Below are 14,972 nucleotides of genomic sequence, written 5' to 3'. Positions count from 1 at the left end.
TGTGCGAAGGAAACGGGGAGTGGTCACAGACTTCAACACAGAGGTGGAGGAGGAACACTCTACAAGCAGAAGAGGCTGAGCCAAGGAAGGGGGCTCTCTACAGACACAGTTGGAGACCAAAATCAATAGAAAAATAAGCCCAAAGGAATGATCCAACTGCAGGCCAATGATGCAGCACTGCTATTATAAAAAGCTTTCCTTATGACACCAACCCAGAAAACCCTTACACCACTTATTCATCGGTGGGGCCCATAACACTGAAACACACATTCACTCAGTTTTCTGAATCAGTGATAAGTAGACGAGCTGCAAAACATTTACGGGGTACCTTGTTAATATTTTTACCTAAATAATAACTATATACATTATATACATTTTACTCTAGAATTGTCGGTTCTAAACATCAAGGTACTCCGCTATTTGGGTCGATGGACCAACTAGTAGGAATCAGTTGATGGCGATTATGTCCAGCTCAATCACAATTAAAACCTTTTAACAATTATTGATCATAACTTTAAATCTAATAACCACAGACTCAGTTTGAGTTAGCATGGAATTTTATCTAGATTCATTGAATAAATTGAATAATTAATGTTTTATTAGACAAATATTCGAGACATTATTTTCATAAGCATTTAAGTAAAGATTGGAATAGAACATGGAAAATACTCATTACCCTTGGCCTTAAGGCGATGACGAGAATGGTTCACAGAACACGAACCGAAGATCACAGTATAGGTTGCCAAACTGACAGATTGTCCCTCTAACCTCCTCGGACGTATTGCTTCCCAGAACAGAATCCCCCGACAGTCTCGTTCCTTTTCCCCATCAACATTCAAAGTCCAAAATTGTCCAAGTCTTTTCAGCATCAAAAAGAAAATCGTCTCAACAGACAGAGTGTCGTGTTGAATAGATTGATGTAGAATAAGCTCTTATATACACTTTCACTAACTTGCTATACCCAAAATTGAAACTTTTTAGGGACTACATTGATTCTGATTGATTCATTTGAAGGGTGGTGATGGTCACTTCATTTTCCTCCTTGCCTGAACCGGTTCTGCAAATAATCCATTCATACAAAACTCTTGTGATTCATCAAGTCCACAAGTTCTTTTAACTTTGTTAATATATTTGCAACATTATTCGATAGTCATGAATTGGTTCATCTTCTGGAGTTCGAGTCTCCCATCCGTTCCCAGGCATTCATGCAGAAATATTTGGCACAACTCTTGTCTTAGGTCAGACTGTCCTTGACATCTCTCACTCCGGGCATAGGCCACACACTCGTGACTGAAACTTCCATTCTGCTCAGGCGCGGGGGCCATCTTTATTCTGCGCACGCAATCACGTCTCTCGACAGCGGCCATTTTCCCAGCGAGGCCTAGCAGGCCCGAACGGAACTAATATGAAAACAACATAGCAGAAATTAGACATAGAAAATAAGCCCTTCTATTTACCACTCACCATTCTAATGACCCGTGTTAGGTGTTACATAGCATAAGCGATATTTAAAGCCATTTTACTTACCATCTGCATTCTTTGCCACAATATATTTTACTACAAACGAAATACATGCAACATACTTCTACTTTCTACACAAATCACAAACCTATGTTAATTTGATTTCACATTTGTAAATAAATTAGATTTTTGCAATGCCAGTTAGTTTCCCGCGTGTAGTGTCTAATTAAAGGTGCATTTATTGATTAATTAATGCATTCAAACAGTTAGTGTTTTTAAAGTTATGAGGTCATTAACTTCGAAGGGGGTACAACATTTTTTGTATTTTCCCCTGCTCCATCACCAACCAATCAAACACATGAGAAACTGAGCTATCCTCGGAGGCTGAGAGCATGCATCCCCTTGCTGCTGAAATCTCTGCTTTAAACAAGATACATGGACAGGACAGCAGTCACCACAGGTAGAACCAGAAGATCCAGAACATTTAGAATTATGAAGAAGAATCAATATATACTGGCTACCTGAGATCTAGACACGCAACTGATGCCCCAGACACCCCTTCTGGAGTCAAAGTTAGGGCTAAGACCCTTCTTGGTCTGATTTTGCCTTTTCTTTGTTTTAATGCTGTAAGTGTTAAAGCGCTTGGCGTAGTATTGGTGGGCTAGGTGACAGACCTCTCCTTCTCCTCTTGCACACAGCTCTTTTATGATGAAGTGGTTTAATGAAATGGGAAGGTCATGGAGGTTGGGGAGGGGGGTTGGATGGGAGGGAGGTTAATTGATTTTTCTATTTTGGTTGATCGCACAGGTTTTTGGAAGACAACACGAGGGATTCATGAGCTTTCCACATATAACTGGGACGTTTAGTGAATGTGCACCATGGCCACACCAGCTCCAACAATGACTCCTACCTTTACAGCAATTACATAGAATGTCAATGGATTAGGTGATAAGATCAAGCGGGGACTGGTGACACAGTATATTAAAAGCGTGCACCCTGACGTAATAATGCTTCAAGAGGTGCGACTACAAGGCACTCAATATGGATTCCTTGGGAGGGGAACATACACTGCGTTAGCTCATGCGAGCTATACTTCCGGGTCTCAGGGAGAAGCAATACTAATCAGAAAGACCCCACCATTTGAAGGGACGCGTAGATGGATGGCCCTTTGGGACACTATGTTGGAGTCACGGGGTGTGAAGAAGGTGTGAGGTCACCTTGATGTGTATATATATGCGCCACCTGGACTGCAGGCCCCTACATTGACTAAGGTTATGGACATTCTTCTGGAGACGCCATCATCTCTCCAAGTGATAGCAGATGACTTTAACGATGTAATGCATACAATACTAGACGGATCTGAGACTCATGGAGGGCCGACATGCACTACTCCATAGATCCGTTTTGCTAGAACACTCGGACTAACTGTTTTTTTTGGCACCACCAACACCCACATGACAGAAAGCATTCCTATTTCTCAGGAGCACATAAAGTATACTCCAGACTGGACTATATATTTGTACCAACGGGTGGGATGGACGAGATAGGACAGGTGAACTATTTAGCAAGGGCACTCTCCGATCACTCCTTGCTCCTGGTGCAATTGGGACCAAGATTCAACGTTCCAAACATGGAGTGGTGGCTTAATGCCTGGGACCTGCAGAACAGCAAGGTTATAAGGGGTATTTGAGCTGATAGAAATGTTCTTTTCAGAAAATAAGGACACAGTCTCCTCTGGGGTTATATTGTAGGAGACCTATAAGACAGTGCTGTGTGAGAAGGCTCAACATTGAAGAGTGTGGAAAAAGAAGAAGGGGAGTTGAGAAATCAGAATGATTAGAGCAACACATACTTTATTTAGAGGGGCAGGTCATTGGCAGGTCAGCCCCCTCAGTCGCCCGAAAGTTAGAAGCCCTGAGATTAGAATATCATGACCTGGCACAGGACAAGCCAGGAAGCAGAAACTTGTGATGCAACACCAACTATATGAAGTCAGAGACAATGCTGGGAAACCTCTTGCCTGGCTTAGCAAGAAAGAGATGGAGGCTAGATGGGTGCGGGGTATTGCTGACAACTCAGCAGTGATGCACTACAAGGATGAACAAATCACAAAGGCGGTCACAGACTACAACGAGGAATTTTTGGAGGCACATCCACTCAGTAGTTCCTCAGAAATAGGCGGCACCTGGCGGTCATTCAGACCCCAGTGCAGGGGGAAGTGGATGCAAAGGGGTTAGAGGAAGACCCAACGTTAAGAGAAGTACAGGAGGCGGTCATTAAACTGCGCCAGGGTAAGACCCTGAGCCCAAACGGTATACCCGTAGAATTCTATAAGTGTTGCATAGACGTACTAGGCCCTCACTTATAGTGTCTATATCCAGATGCATACAAGGATGGTACCCTCCCCATGGACCTCCAGACAGCCATGATCATGGTTATACAGAAAGACGGCAAACCCAAAGATAGATGTGACTCACATCGTCCCATCTCCTTATTAAATACTGTGGTTAAAGTATTGGCTAAAATCCTTAAGACATGCCTACTGAAGCATATCACATCCGCTATCCACCACAACCAGTCCAGGTTTATGCTGAGTCGTGCTACCAAATGAATCTCTGTAGAACACATATTTGGCTGATGAAGGTTAAGGACTACGACTCCCGCATGTCTTCCTGTCATTGGACACAGAAAAGGCGTTTGATGCAGTGCATCAGCCATTTCTGGACAGTACGCTAGCCAAATTTGGGTTTGGGCCACTCCTTTTCAAACTTACTGTGAAATCCTTGGCATGCGCTATCTGAATGCATCCAGGGTATTAGATTTACCCCCAATGATGACGTGGAGGAGATTTCCATTGATGCAGAAACATTCTGGTATATGTGACAGACCCCATGACAACTAGACCCTTTCTCTTTCACATCATAGAGGAGTACAGGAGACATTCTGGATCAAAGAATACTTGAAATAAGTCCACAGGGTATTGCCTCGGACATATCCCAAATTGGCCTCCCTTACCAAGGGACTTAAAGGTGGTTACTGATTGCTTTAACTATCTCAGTATCTTTATAACACCACACAAAAAGTTGTGCCGTCACTGCAATATTAGAAAGGTGATATCTAAATTTAAGGGCGATACAGAGAGATGGAAAAACCTTTCCCTCTCCTTATTGGGATGGGCGTCTATTTTTAAAATGATTACTCTGCCTCAGCTACTATACGCCCTCCATAACACATATCATCCACTCCCTATGACAGTGTTCACTGACATTGTTGGAGAAGTGCGCTCATTGTTATGGCAAAGGGGACACCCGAGGATAGAGTTAAAGACATTACAGTGCAATCCTTACAATGGTGGAATCGCATCACCAGACATTGAGGATTACTAATCAGCCGCACATTTGACTCCTATCAACGAATGGATACACGCAGCGAGAGACCATTCCAAATATAGGTTAGAGAGGGAGACACTAGAGCCACACACCCACCTACATTATCTTTATGGCAGTAATGGAGCTCATGGACTACTTCCCAACACTGGTCACCCTGGAAGTAGGGGAAAAGGTGATAAGATCCCTAGAATGGGCCCGCAGAGTACTAAGGCAACGTCACTATGAAAAGGGAAGTGGCACGGAGAATCAAGTAAGCTGCAAGGTTTTGGGGCATGGGATCTGATGGGAATCTGAACGAAAGGTGATATCATCGACAAAGGTGAACTCAAATCCCTTCCTACTTTGTATAGTGAATATAGTCATCATAGGTCTCAATTCATCAAGTATGCGCAACTGCACCATGCATGGTTAGCTGAAGGAATAGCATGTGCAGTTACCAGAATAAGCACCGCTAGAAGGGAGGTTGCTATAAGAGGACCTAACAAGCAAAGTAGTGTCCCTCACATATAAGACACTTAACAACAATATGTCTGATAATCTTGGTAAACTTCAGAAAAAGTGGGAAAGAGAATTGAAGACTTTCATTGGGAGGTGGCCCTAATGCACCCCAGAGAGGTAGCTAAAATGACCTTTTTGCCCCTCGCATTGAACTCGCCCAGTTCTTCAGGAAGATCAAATTGCAAAGCTTATGAGTCCTGTCCCCAGGAGACACCAAATACAGGACTGGGAAAGAAATCCACGTTCATACCACCCACGCAGTCCATCCCCTGCCATGTGCTGGCCTTTGAACAGGCAGTACTTAAAGAGATAGACCAAATAGACTGCCTTAATAACAAAAGGATTATTCCAGAACCAGCTGTTATAAAAAACATCTGACAAGGGTGGGGCCCTTGCTATTATGGATAAAGAGATGTACCATACAGAATTTATCTGACTGTTATCTGATGAACACAGCTACGAGGTGCACCAAAATGACCCAACACCAAGGCTTATAGGCAGAATTAAGAGCATGGTAGACAAAGGCCTTATGAATGACTGGATCACAAAACATGAAACGGAGTTACTGGTGTGTTAAAATCCTAGCACCCCGAGGTTCTACACTCTCCCTAAGATTCATAAAAATAGAATGCCCCCACCAGGAAGACTTATTGTGTCAGGTATAGGCTCAGTTCAGGAGGCCCTGTCACAATTCTGTGACAGGTTCCTAAGACCAATTGTCTAAGCATCCACCTCCTATCTGAGAGCTACAAAAGATGTCCTCTGCCTCCCCAGAGACCTGGAAATTAACCATGCCGAGGACCTGATCATCACGATGGATATCGAGGCACTGTATACCAGCATACCCCAGAGACGCACCTTAAGCGTGGTAGAACATATCCTACTTGACAGAGATTGGGATTATATCACTCCTAGACATTTCATCAGGGAGTGTGCTGAATTAGCACTCACTGAGAACCTTTTCGAATATGGGAACACAATATAGTCCCAAATCAGGGGTACTTCCATGGGGAGTACCTTTGCTCCCATAATGGGGTGCCTCTATATTCATCAATTCGAAGCAGATCACATCTTCAATCAGGACAATCCCTTTGGAACGCATTTGAAACTTTGGCGACGGTACATCAATGACGTCATCGTAATCTGGCGCGGCAATCAGGAGGAAGCCGAGAACTTTGTCAAATGGGTCAACAGCAGAGATGAACATCTAAAATACACACACTCCATTAGCAGAGATGAGGCAATCTTTTTGGATCTAGTTATTACCTTGTCCTCTGAGGGGATCAAAACTAATGTTCATAACAAAAGTACAGACAGTAATAGCCTCCTACTTTTCGAAAGTTTTTGTCCAAAGTCCCTTCGACAAAACCTCCCGGTAGGTCAGTTCCTCAGAATTTGAAGGAACTGTTCCTCTATCGAAACCTATGACGAACAGGCAGAGACACTGGAGAACAAGCTGGCAACCCATCACTACCCCAAAAAAATTATCAAAAAGGCATGAAAGAGAGCCAGGAATAATAACTGAGAGGCACTGCTTGAAACCCAAGAGAAGAAGGAGAGTGATAAGACTAGTATGTGTCACCACATATACTCCGATACCTAATAAAGTACAGAGTATCATACGGAAACACTGGCACGTCCTCAATGGAGCAACAAAAAACTGGCTGCTGCCACTTTTTGCGTTCAAGTGAAACACAAGCATACAAGATGAGCTGGTCCATGTGAAAACACCGTTCCCAAAAACCCAGAATCAAACCACACTATGGGGCAACCCCAGACCAGTGGGTCAGTACCCCTGCGGTAGCTGTGTGGCATGCAACTACACCAGTACAACCAAGGAGGTGTACATAAAAACCAACAGACCGTGGGTACTTAAGAACTTCAGCAATTGCAACATTGAGAAAGTTATCTACCTGATCACATGCCTTTGCAACTTGGTGTACATGGGCATGACAACAAGAAAGATTAAGATACGCATCAACGAATACAGGTGCACCATTAGGTGCAAAAAGATAAACACAAAACTGATGCGACATTACCAGGAACACAACTACAGAGATGTTGATTTAAAATGGGTAGTTCTTGAAGTCATAAGGAGGACGAGTCCAGACATCCAGAGAATAGTCCACAGCAGAGAACAATGACGGGTGTATCGACTACGGTCATGGGAAACTGGATTGAATGACGACATCCCATGGCTCCACATTGGGCAGTGTTATAAATAAAGGGCAGGTGCATATAAGCGCAAATAACACTGACAATCCTGACCGGTGCTCTGAAAAGTGTCCTTTTTATTTTCTATTTTCATTATTACACCAAGGCACATGGTACTTAGACTATACTTGCTCATTTTCAATCTTGCTGCATGTATTCTAGTTGTTTTTTTTAAAACATCTTCATAAAACCTTTTCATTCTGGCAAGACACCTACTCCCATTTCATATCTATTGAACCTGTAACTAGGATTCAGGACCGTAAAAAGGGTCCGCATTTTATTCTGCACCCTTTAGAAACATAGGCAACTTTAATCAGCCTCCTGCGACACGCTTTTTTCACGCGGAGCCCAGACAACCTGAACACGGGCGCACTTCAAACGGCACCAACCAATCAGTCGGCGCGGAGTACATGCACGCCCAGGCGAGCACGCACTTCACGCATTGCCCAAACAACCCCTTGTGCGACAGCTGGGTGCACATGTGGGCTTCCGAGACAACGCTGGTGATTTCAATTTATATCATTTCATTCTGACACGAAGCCCAGGCACGTCCACGCGGCCTCCGACAGAACACCGGGGAATATTCAGGTGCCTGGCTGATAGGCTTCAATTTCTGCCGCATTTCAGGCACACGACCGCCTACATGCAGAGAGGTTTCTGGACACTGGACACCATCTTTGCCATTTTCAAACCACACATGCTACTAATTTACCAATTAGGGCGACGATTTAAAGCTGGATTCTTGTGCCCTTCATTCCACCACGGGGAAGGGGAGCAAACACAGCTAGGACTACGGAGAGAGACGTACCTTGATGTAGTAAGAGTTTCAGTGGTAGTGTGGATGCGTGCTTATGTGAAACTACAGCACCCCAATTAGGAAAGTCTTAGTTTATATTTTTTTCCTTCAAATATGAATTTCAATCTTTTCCTCTTCCAGAGTGTGACTATAGGAGTCTCTTCTTCACCCTCCTCCCATGGGGTGTGTAGTAACCACCAACAGGGTAAGGCTGTGAGCTGGTCTCACACAACTGTGGATCGACATACCATGTGTGCACCACATTTGCAGTGTCACGTGTTTCACACAAAAGCCACTATATGTATATTGTTGCATGTGGGGCCATTTTCACTGCAGTTTTTAACTTCACCTCGACCGCATTCCTCTCAGGATATTCATCTCTGATGGCATTCTCAATTTCTTTCTTACAGGTTTCAAGAAACTCTATCAGGTAGAGTGTGACACAGGTGCACCTTCCCAGTGGTAATTACGTCCCAAAGGTTTTTGGTAAGATAGGAGCCCACATTTCTAATTTCGTCCTGATGAATGCCGCGGACCCTTTGGGCCATAAGGGCAGAAACGTGTTGATGACTTATCACTACGGTGATGGGGTTCTAATTCCCCTTCTTCACCGCTTTTATTTCACTATCAAGTAGTTGCCACCCGAATAAATGTATTTTTGGCAATTACACTGATTTTTAACTATCACTCCCTATCACGGGCCCCCGCTTAGATTTAGAAGTGTCTCCCTGTCTCCAGGTGTAGGCCCACTTTCTATCAAACTAAGATTTTAGAGAGAGAGGACTGCCGAGGACTGCCGATGATGAAGCATGACACCTGGTGGTGTGTGAGGACAGTCCTTCACTTTTTGTGAGATGCCAGGTACTCCAATAAACACCTTTTAGCTTTGGTCTTGTTTCACTAAGGGTAGCTTATTTTGTGTATACAAACAGGTAGCTATTAAAGCCTGAGTGTGTCTCATTCAATACAAAATCTTGCATAGGACATATAATGATAGGGACAGCTTGCATATTATGGGAAGGGCAGATACTCCAAACTGTCTTAGATGTCAGAATGTCAGAGGAGATTTTCTGTGCATATTGAGGGGTTGCCCCGTCATACACACTTACTGGAAGGAAATCATTGAGTTTAGTGCTTGGTTCTGGAGGTGTTTCTCCCGGCAGACCCCACCTTTTTTCGTTTTGGGTATCCCAAATTATGTTGATATTACTCAATCCTAGATACTCTTTAGCACCCTGGGCCTAGTTGTGGCTAAGCACAATATGGCCAGAAGATGGGTTGCAGCCAAGGTTCCTACAATTCAAGAGTGGAGAAGGCAGATGTACCACTACAAAGCTGCAGAGAGAGTCACCTTTAGGAGCGGGGGCTGCTCTCAGAATTTCTGGGGTGGTTGGATGAGCTATTATGTTCTGGACCTACTGGATGATTCCCAAGAACTCCCGAAAGATAAAAATGCAGATACTACCATGTACCCGAGCCACAATGGTCAATCAACCCGAGCATGAAGCATCGTTGTTGTACTTCTGATGGTGTATTGCTAAGGGAAACACTGTGACTGTAAATTGTTCTACTGCCTTTACGTGGACTCATTGATGCTGCTGTAACAATGTCATTTGTAAATTACCACTATGTGGCTGTTATTGTTGTGATGACTGTATGTTTGTTATGCATACTTAAAATAAATAAAAATATATTTTAAAAAACAGCCCTCCAAATACTCTGTGGAGCACTCCTTTCCTTGGTCAAGAACATGGAAGTGAATCAATATTGAGTGGTTTTAATGCCCCCCTCCTTGCTTACAAGGTCCACATTGAATTTCTAACACGAGCCGTGTCTCCATCCTCTCATTACAGTATCAGACTCTCCTCCCATTTGAAGTATGAATGCAGTCGGTAAACTGCCACTGGCTGGAGAAGCTGTAGCCACCCTCCATCACGTGCAAAGCTAAACCAGGGGCCATCCAAAATGTATCTCACTGGTGCCAGTTCTCCGAGTAACAGCACACAGATTCCTGCTACAATATATGTTTTGCACACTCACTGTAGGCACTAAGAATGTCAGCGCAAGGCTCTGGGGTTCATATGACAACTGAACTGCACATAAGAGTGGTCAGAACACTACCTTCTCCCTGACACATAGAAAAGGTTCTGGTTACAATACTGATTGACAAAACTCAGTACTCACCCACCACTGCCTTGTGTCCCGCCCCAGGCTTGGACAACAGTCCTATGCCCTCTTCTGGGTTATGCTTAGTATGCCCCGCCAGGTCACTGAACAGGTCCTGAACCTCGCATTATCAGAAACTAGCTTAGGCCTTTCTGCATACACTAGAAGAGCACGCAGCCAAAATAAAAATAAAAATAGGATACCAGTTTCGCAAGCAGTCAGGCACTGAGGACATGCCTTTTGACCAGACAAGGAGCTTTTCTCATCACAACAGCAATATATTTGAAGTTATTTCAGCGAAATCTGCACAGGATCTTGAGATCTGTTCTGCTGGTGGTGAAGAACAGCACTTCCCCAGGTTACGGTATTCATTTTTAGGTCTCGGCTAGCGAAGGCTGCGCTTGCGCAGTCTCGCTCGCGAGATATATTGACTTGGAGAAGAGGGGCTTGAACCCGCCCCTCTTCTCCCCTCTTCTCCATTGGCTGGCCTCTTGAATGCTGGCCAGCCATTGGAGAAGAGGTCCGTCACTCCGAACAGGCCCCGTCCTATTCGGATTCGGGGGCGTTTTTTTAACTGCTTTTTTGTTGCTTTTCGGCAGACCGCCCCTTGCACGCCCACAAGACAGCATGTCTTCACGCTGCCTACACGTGCCAGTCGGCTCTCTGATTGGTTGGCAACTACCAAATAAGCACTGTGATTGGTGGAGCTTGTCAACCAATCAGAGAGCCGACTGGCGCGTGCAGGCAGCGTGAAGACATGCTGTGTTGCGTTTAGTGCTTGGGCTAGGATCGACTGGTGGTGTTGGCAAGAACTGCCGTTGAGATCTCGCAGAGTTAACCAAGAGTTCTGACCCGCTACGGCAGCCATCCGGAGGCCTGGCCCGGTCGTGCTGCTCGGTGCCTTCTCATCATCGGATTGTTGAACTGTGAGTATATCGCCGGCCACTCGCAGCCTGTGTTCCGGGTCCCTCCCTCCGCAGCACCGCCTGAAGCCCCCGGCGCCCCTCTCCCTCCCTGCTCGGCCTGGCCCTTCGCTGCCTCTTGCTGCTCCCTGCGCCGCTACTGCCCCTGCGCTCCTGCTGCCTCTTGCCACCGCGGGGAGCAGCCCCCGCCATGCCCGGCCCCGCCGCTGGGAGCAGGGCCCGGGTCTACGTCGAGGTGAACAGCCTGAGGAGCCGCGACTATTGGGATTACGAGGCGCACATTCCGAGCTGGGGGTGATAATCCAGCCCACATAGGCCCTCCGCGGCCATGGATATTGCTCTGTGTATCGGAGGTTGTAGAAATTGATACCTATCCACTGAACACTGGCAGGCTACCAATGTCAGAGATCGGAGGCGACACTGATCACAGATAGGTTGTTAGTTGTTCGCAGCTCCCGATACCACGGATCATATTTATTGCAGACTGCAGCCTCCTACGATATCATTCATTTATACTGACCGCTTCTCTCATTACCTACTGTCAGTATTTGACGCATGGCGAATAACTAGACATGTTTAAGTAAGTGGGGACGCCGAATATCTCAAAATGGTCCCATAGTAGGTCTGGGTGCATCGATGGTTTTTGAGAGGACGTTGTATCGTGCTGTCGATACTATTATGCTATCTGTTGAGGTTTTGAACATGGATCTGGGATTTTTTTTTTTTTTATCGGGTTACGAGATGTGATGGGATTGAGAGACAGCGTCAGCCTTCAATTTAAGGAATGGATGCTGGGGCACATCACCTAACAAGCATTCTGTTAGGCAAATGGGGGTAAATTCATAATTTGTCATTATAAGAAATTAACAGTTTTCGGGATCGTATAACCCAATTTACAAGTTCCAGTATTTATCATATTTAGATGATTGTGCCTAATTTAAATATTGCTGTGGAGACTTGTGCACGAAAAGGTTTTTTTTTACTTCCGAAGCGGGTTTTAAAAAGCACCTCCTTGATGCTGAAAATGTATTGCCATTCTTAACTCTAGACAAACTTTAAAACAGTGAACACATTTTACATCATGGCTTCCCAACCTACCTTGTACCACTGCTCATCGCTCTGAAGTGGCCGAAAGGCGAGATTTGCAGCGCTTTCCCAAAACATCACATATATATATCCATGGTGAGAGAGCGAAATCTCAGCAATGAATGTGCTCTCTTGACATTTTTACCACTAAAGATGACTCACAATTTTCCCCTGCCATAGTTCTCTTCTTTCCACAACTGCACTGCAGTTTACCTTTCTTGTGTTTCCTGCTCTTGAAAACATTTTTGAAGCCTCTGTGTTTGAGACAGATTGAAAATTCTGCTTTGTATGATGACTTGTTTCGTACTTTGGATCTCACCAATAAGACCGCTTTACCTTTTTCTTGTTTCAGACCTATTGTGTCCAATACAGTGAATATATCCATATTGTGGGCTTTGGCCAGCCCTTTGGGATATATAAGAAGGTTTTGGGTGCTCATTTGTATTTTCTACCTGGCTGGTAGAAGTAAAGTGGTCACTAGCCATGTGTTTTCCAGCAACACAATATCACTACCACAGTAACTATCTCTCACTCTAACACACTACTTAAAAACTTCACTCTCTCTCTATCTCACTACCTCACTCTCTCACTACATCACTATCTATTTCTATCTCACTCTCACTACCTCACTATATCACAACACACTCTCAAAACTTCACTACATCACTCTGTCACTACCTCACTATCTCTCACTATACTACACTCTCTCTCACTAACTCTCTACCTCACTCTCTAACTCACTCTCTAACTCACTACTCAACTCTCTCTTTCTCACAGCAACACAATATCACTACCACAGCAACTCTCTCATTCTAACACACTACTTAGAAACTTCACTCTCTCTATCTCACTACCTCACTTTCTATAACTACATCACTATCTATTTCTATCTCACTCTCACTACCTCACTATATCACAACACACTCTCTCAAAACTTCACTACATCACTCTCTCACTACCTCGCAAATTCACTCTCTCTAACTCACTAATTCACTCGCTCTACCTCACTACCTCACTCTCTCTCTCAAATACACTAAGTCACTTACACTCACTCTTTCACTACCTCACTCTATCTCACTACTTCACTACATCACTCTGTTTCTATCTTAATACCTCACAACATCCCTCACTACCTCACTCTCTTTCACTACCTCAATCTTTCTCTATCTCACAACATCAATCACTGTTTCTATCTCACTACGTCAGAAAATACCTCACTCACTAACTCACTCTTTCACTACCTCACTCTCTATCTACCTCACTCTCTCTCACTACCTCACTCTCTATTTCAATACCTCACTCTATCTCACTACCTAACTCTCTCTCTGCTAATGCAATAGGTATCACATATGCAAACAATAAACTAATGGCAATAGAAATGACAATGCCATTTATTTAGGGATACAAAAATCATTAAAAAATGAGCAATACCAATAGCTCTACCTAGAATGTTGCCGACACCATTGCATTGTAAATGCTTGTTTCTTATGGGGCGACCTATAACCTCCAGTTGCTTTAGCAAAAGAGGTACGTTAAGTGTTTATGAATTGGTTGAAGCTGGTGAGTGCATTTTGCAAACATGCCCAAGTAAAAAATAGTCTCACAGTATTCATGGGAAAGTTATTTTCTTCTTTGAACAGGAGAAACATGGAAGAATATGTTGGTGATGAATTATCAAATATAAAGTACTAAAATATATATAATGGCTCTACTCGGATCCTGCACGATTGCATTGACTGCACATTTAATGTAACTTTTCTGCTCCAATATATTTCTCGGGGCTTTAAGTGTGATGAAAAGGTGAAGGGGGTGGGGGGGGGGTTCTAAAAGCAGTGCAGTAATAGAAACGTAAATATGAACCCTTTCAAAGAGGTGTAGCCAATGTAACTAAGAGTGTGGCTTAAAACATGCACACTAAACTCCTGTGCCTCTCCCAGCAAGCGACCTGATTAGCAATGGAGTGTCTTTCTGTGAGCTTTCCGTTATTCATCTAGACACATCACACGATACCAGAAGTGCCTAAAATAAGGCAAGCTCGCTGATTTTGCCAATGCTTGTTAGCAGGATTAGATAAGTGAGTAAAAATAATATTGATGTGAATAATTAGTATAGATTTGTTTTAAATTCTGAGCATAACAGCCTGATAATTTAATACTGAAGTCTGTGTAAGAAGTAGTGGTCTTAGGAGTGTCAGTCACTTCTGTTGTCTCCTTCACACTACTTTCCTCTGAAGTCTCTTTCTAAGAAACTTACGCCGTTTCTCCACACACCTTACTGAAATTTGCAATCTACATATTTCACACATCATCTTTCCTCTTCTGCACCCTTTTCACCCTCTCCTGCATTTGCATCTTTCACTTCACCACCCGCCCCCACCCAATGCATCCATGCTCCAATTTGAACTTCATTTTCTTTTACTTTCAGCCTTTCAGTATTTCA

The sequence above is a fragment of the Triturus cristatus genome, chromosome 4_1, assembly GCF_964204655.1.
Source record: "Triturus cristatus chromosome 4_1, aTriCri1.1, whole genome shotgun sequence".
NCBI lineage: Eukaryota > Metazoa > Chordata > Amphibia > Caudata > Salamandridae > Triturus > Triturus cristatus.
This window is presented reverse-complemented; position numbering follows the sequence as displayed.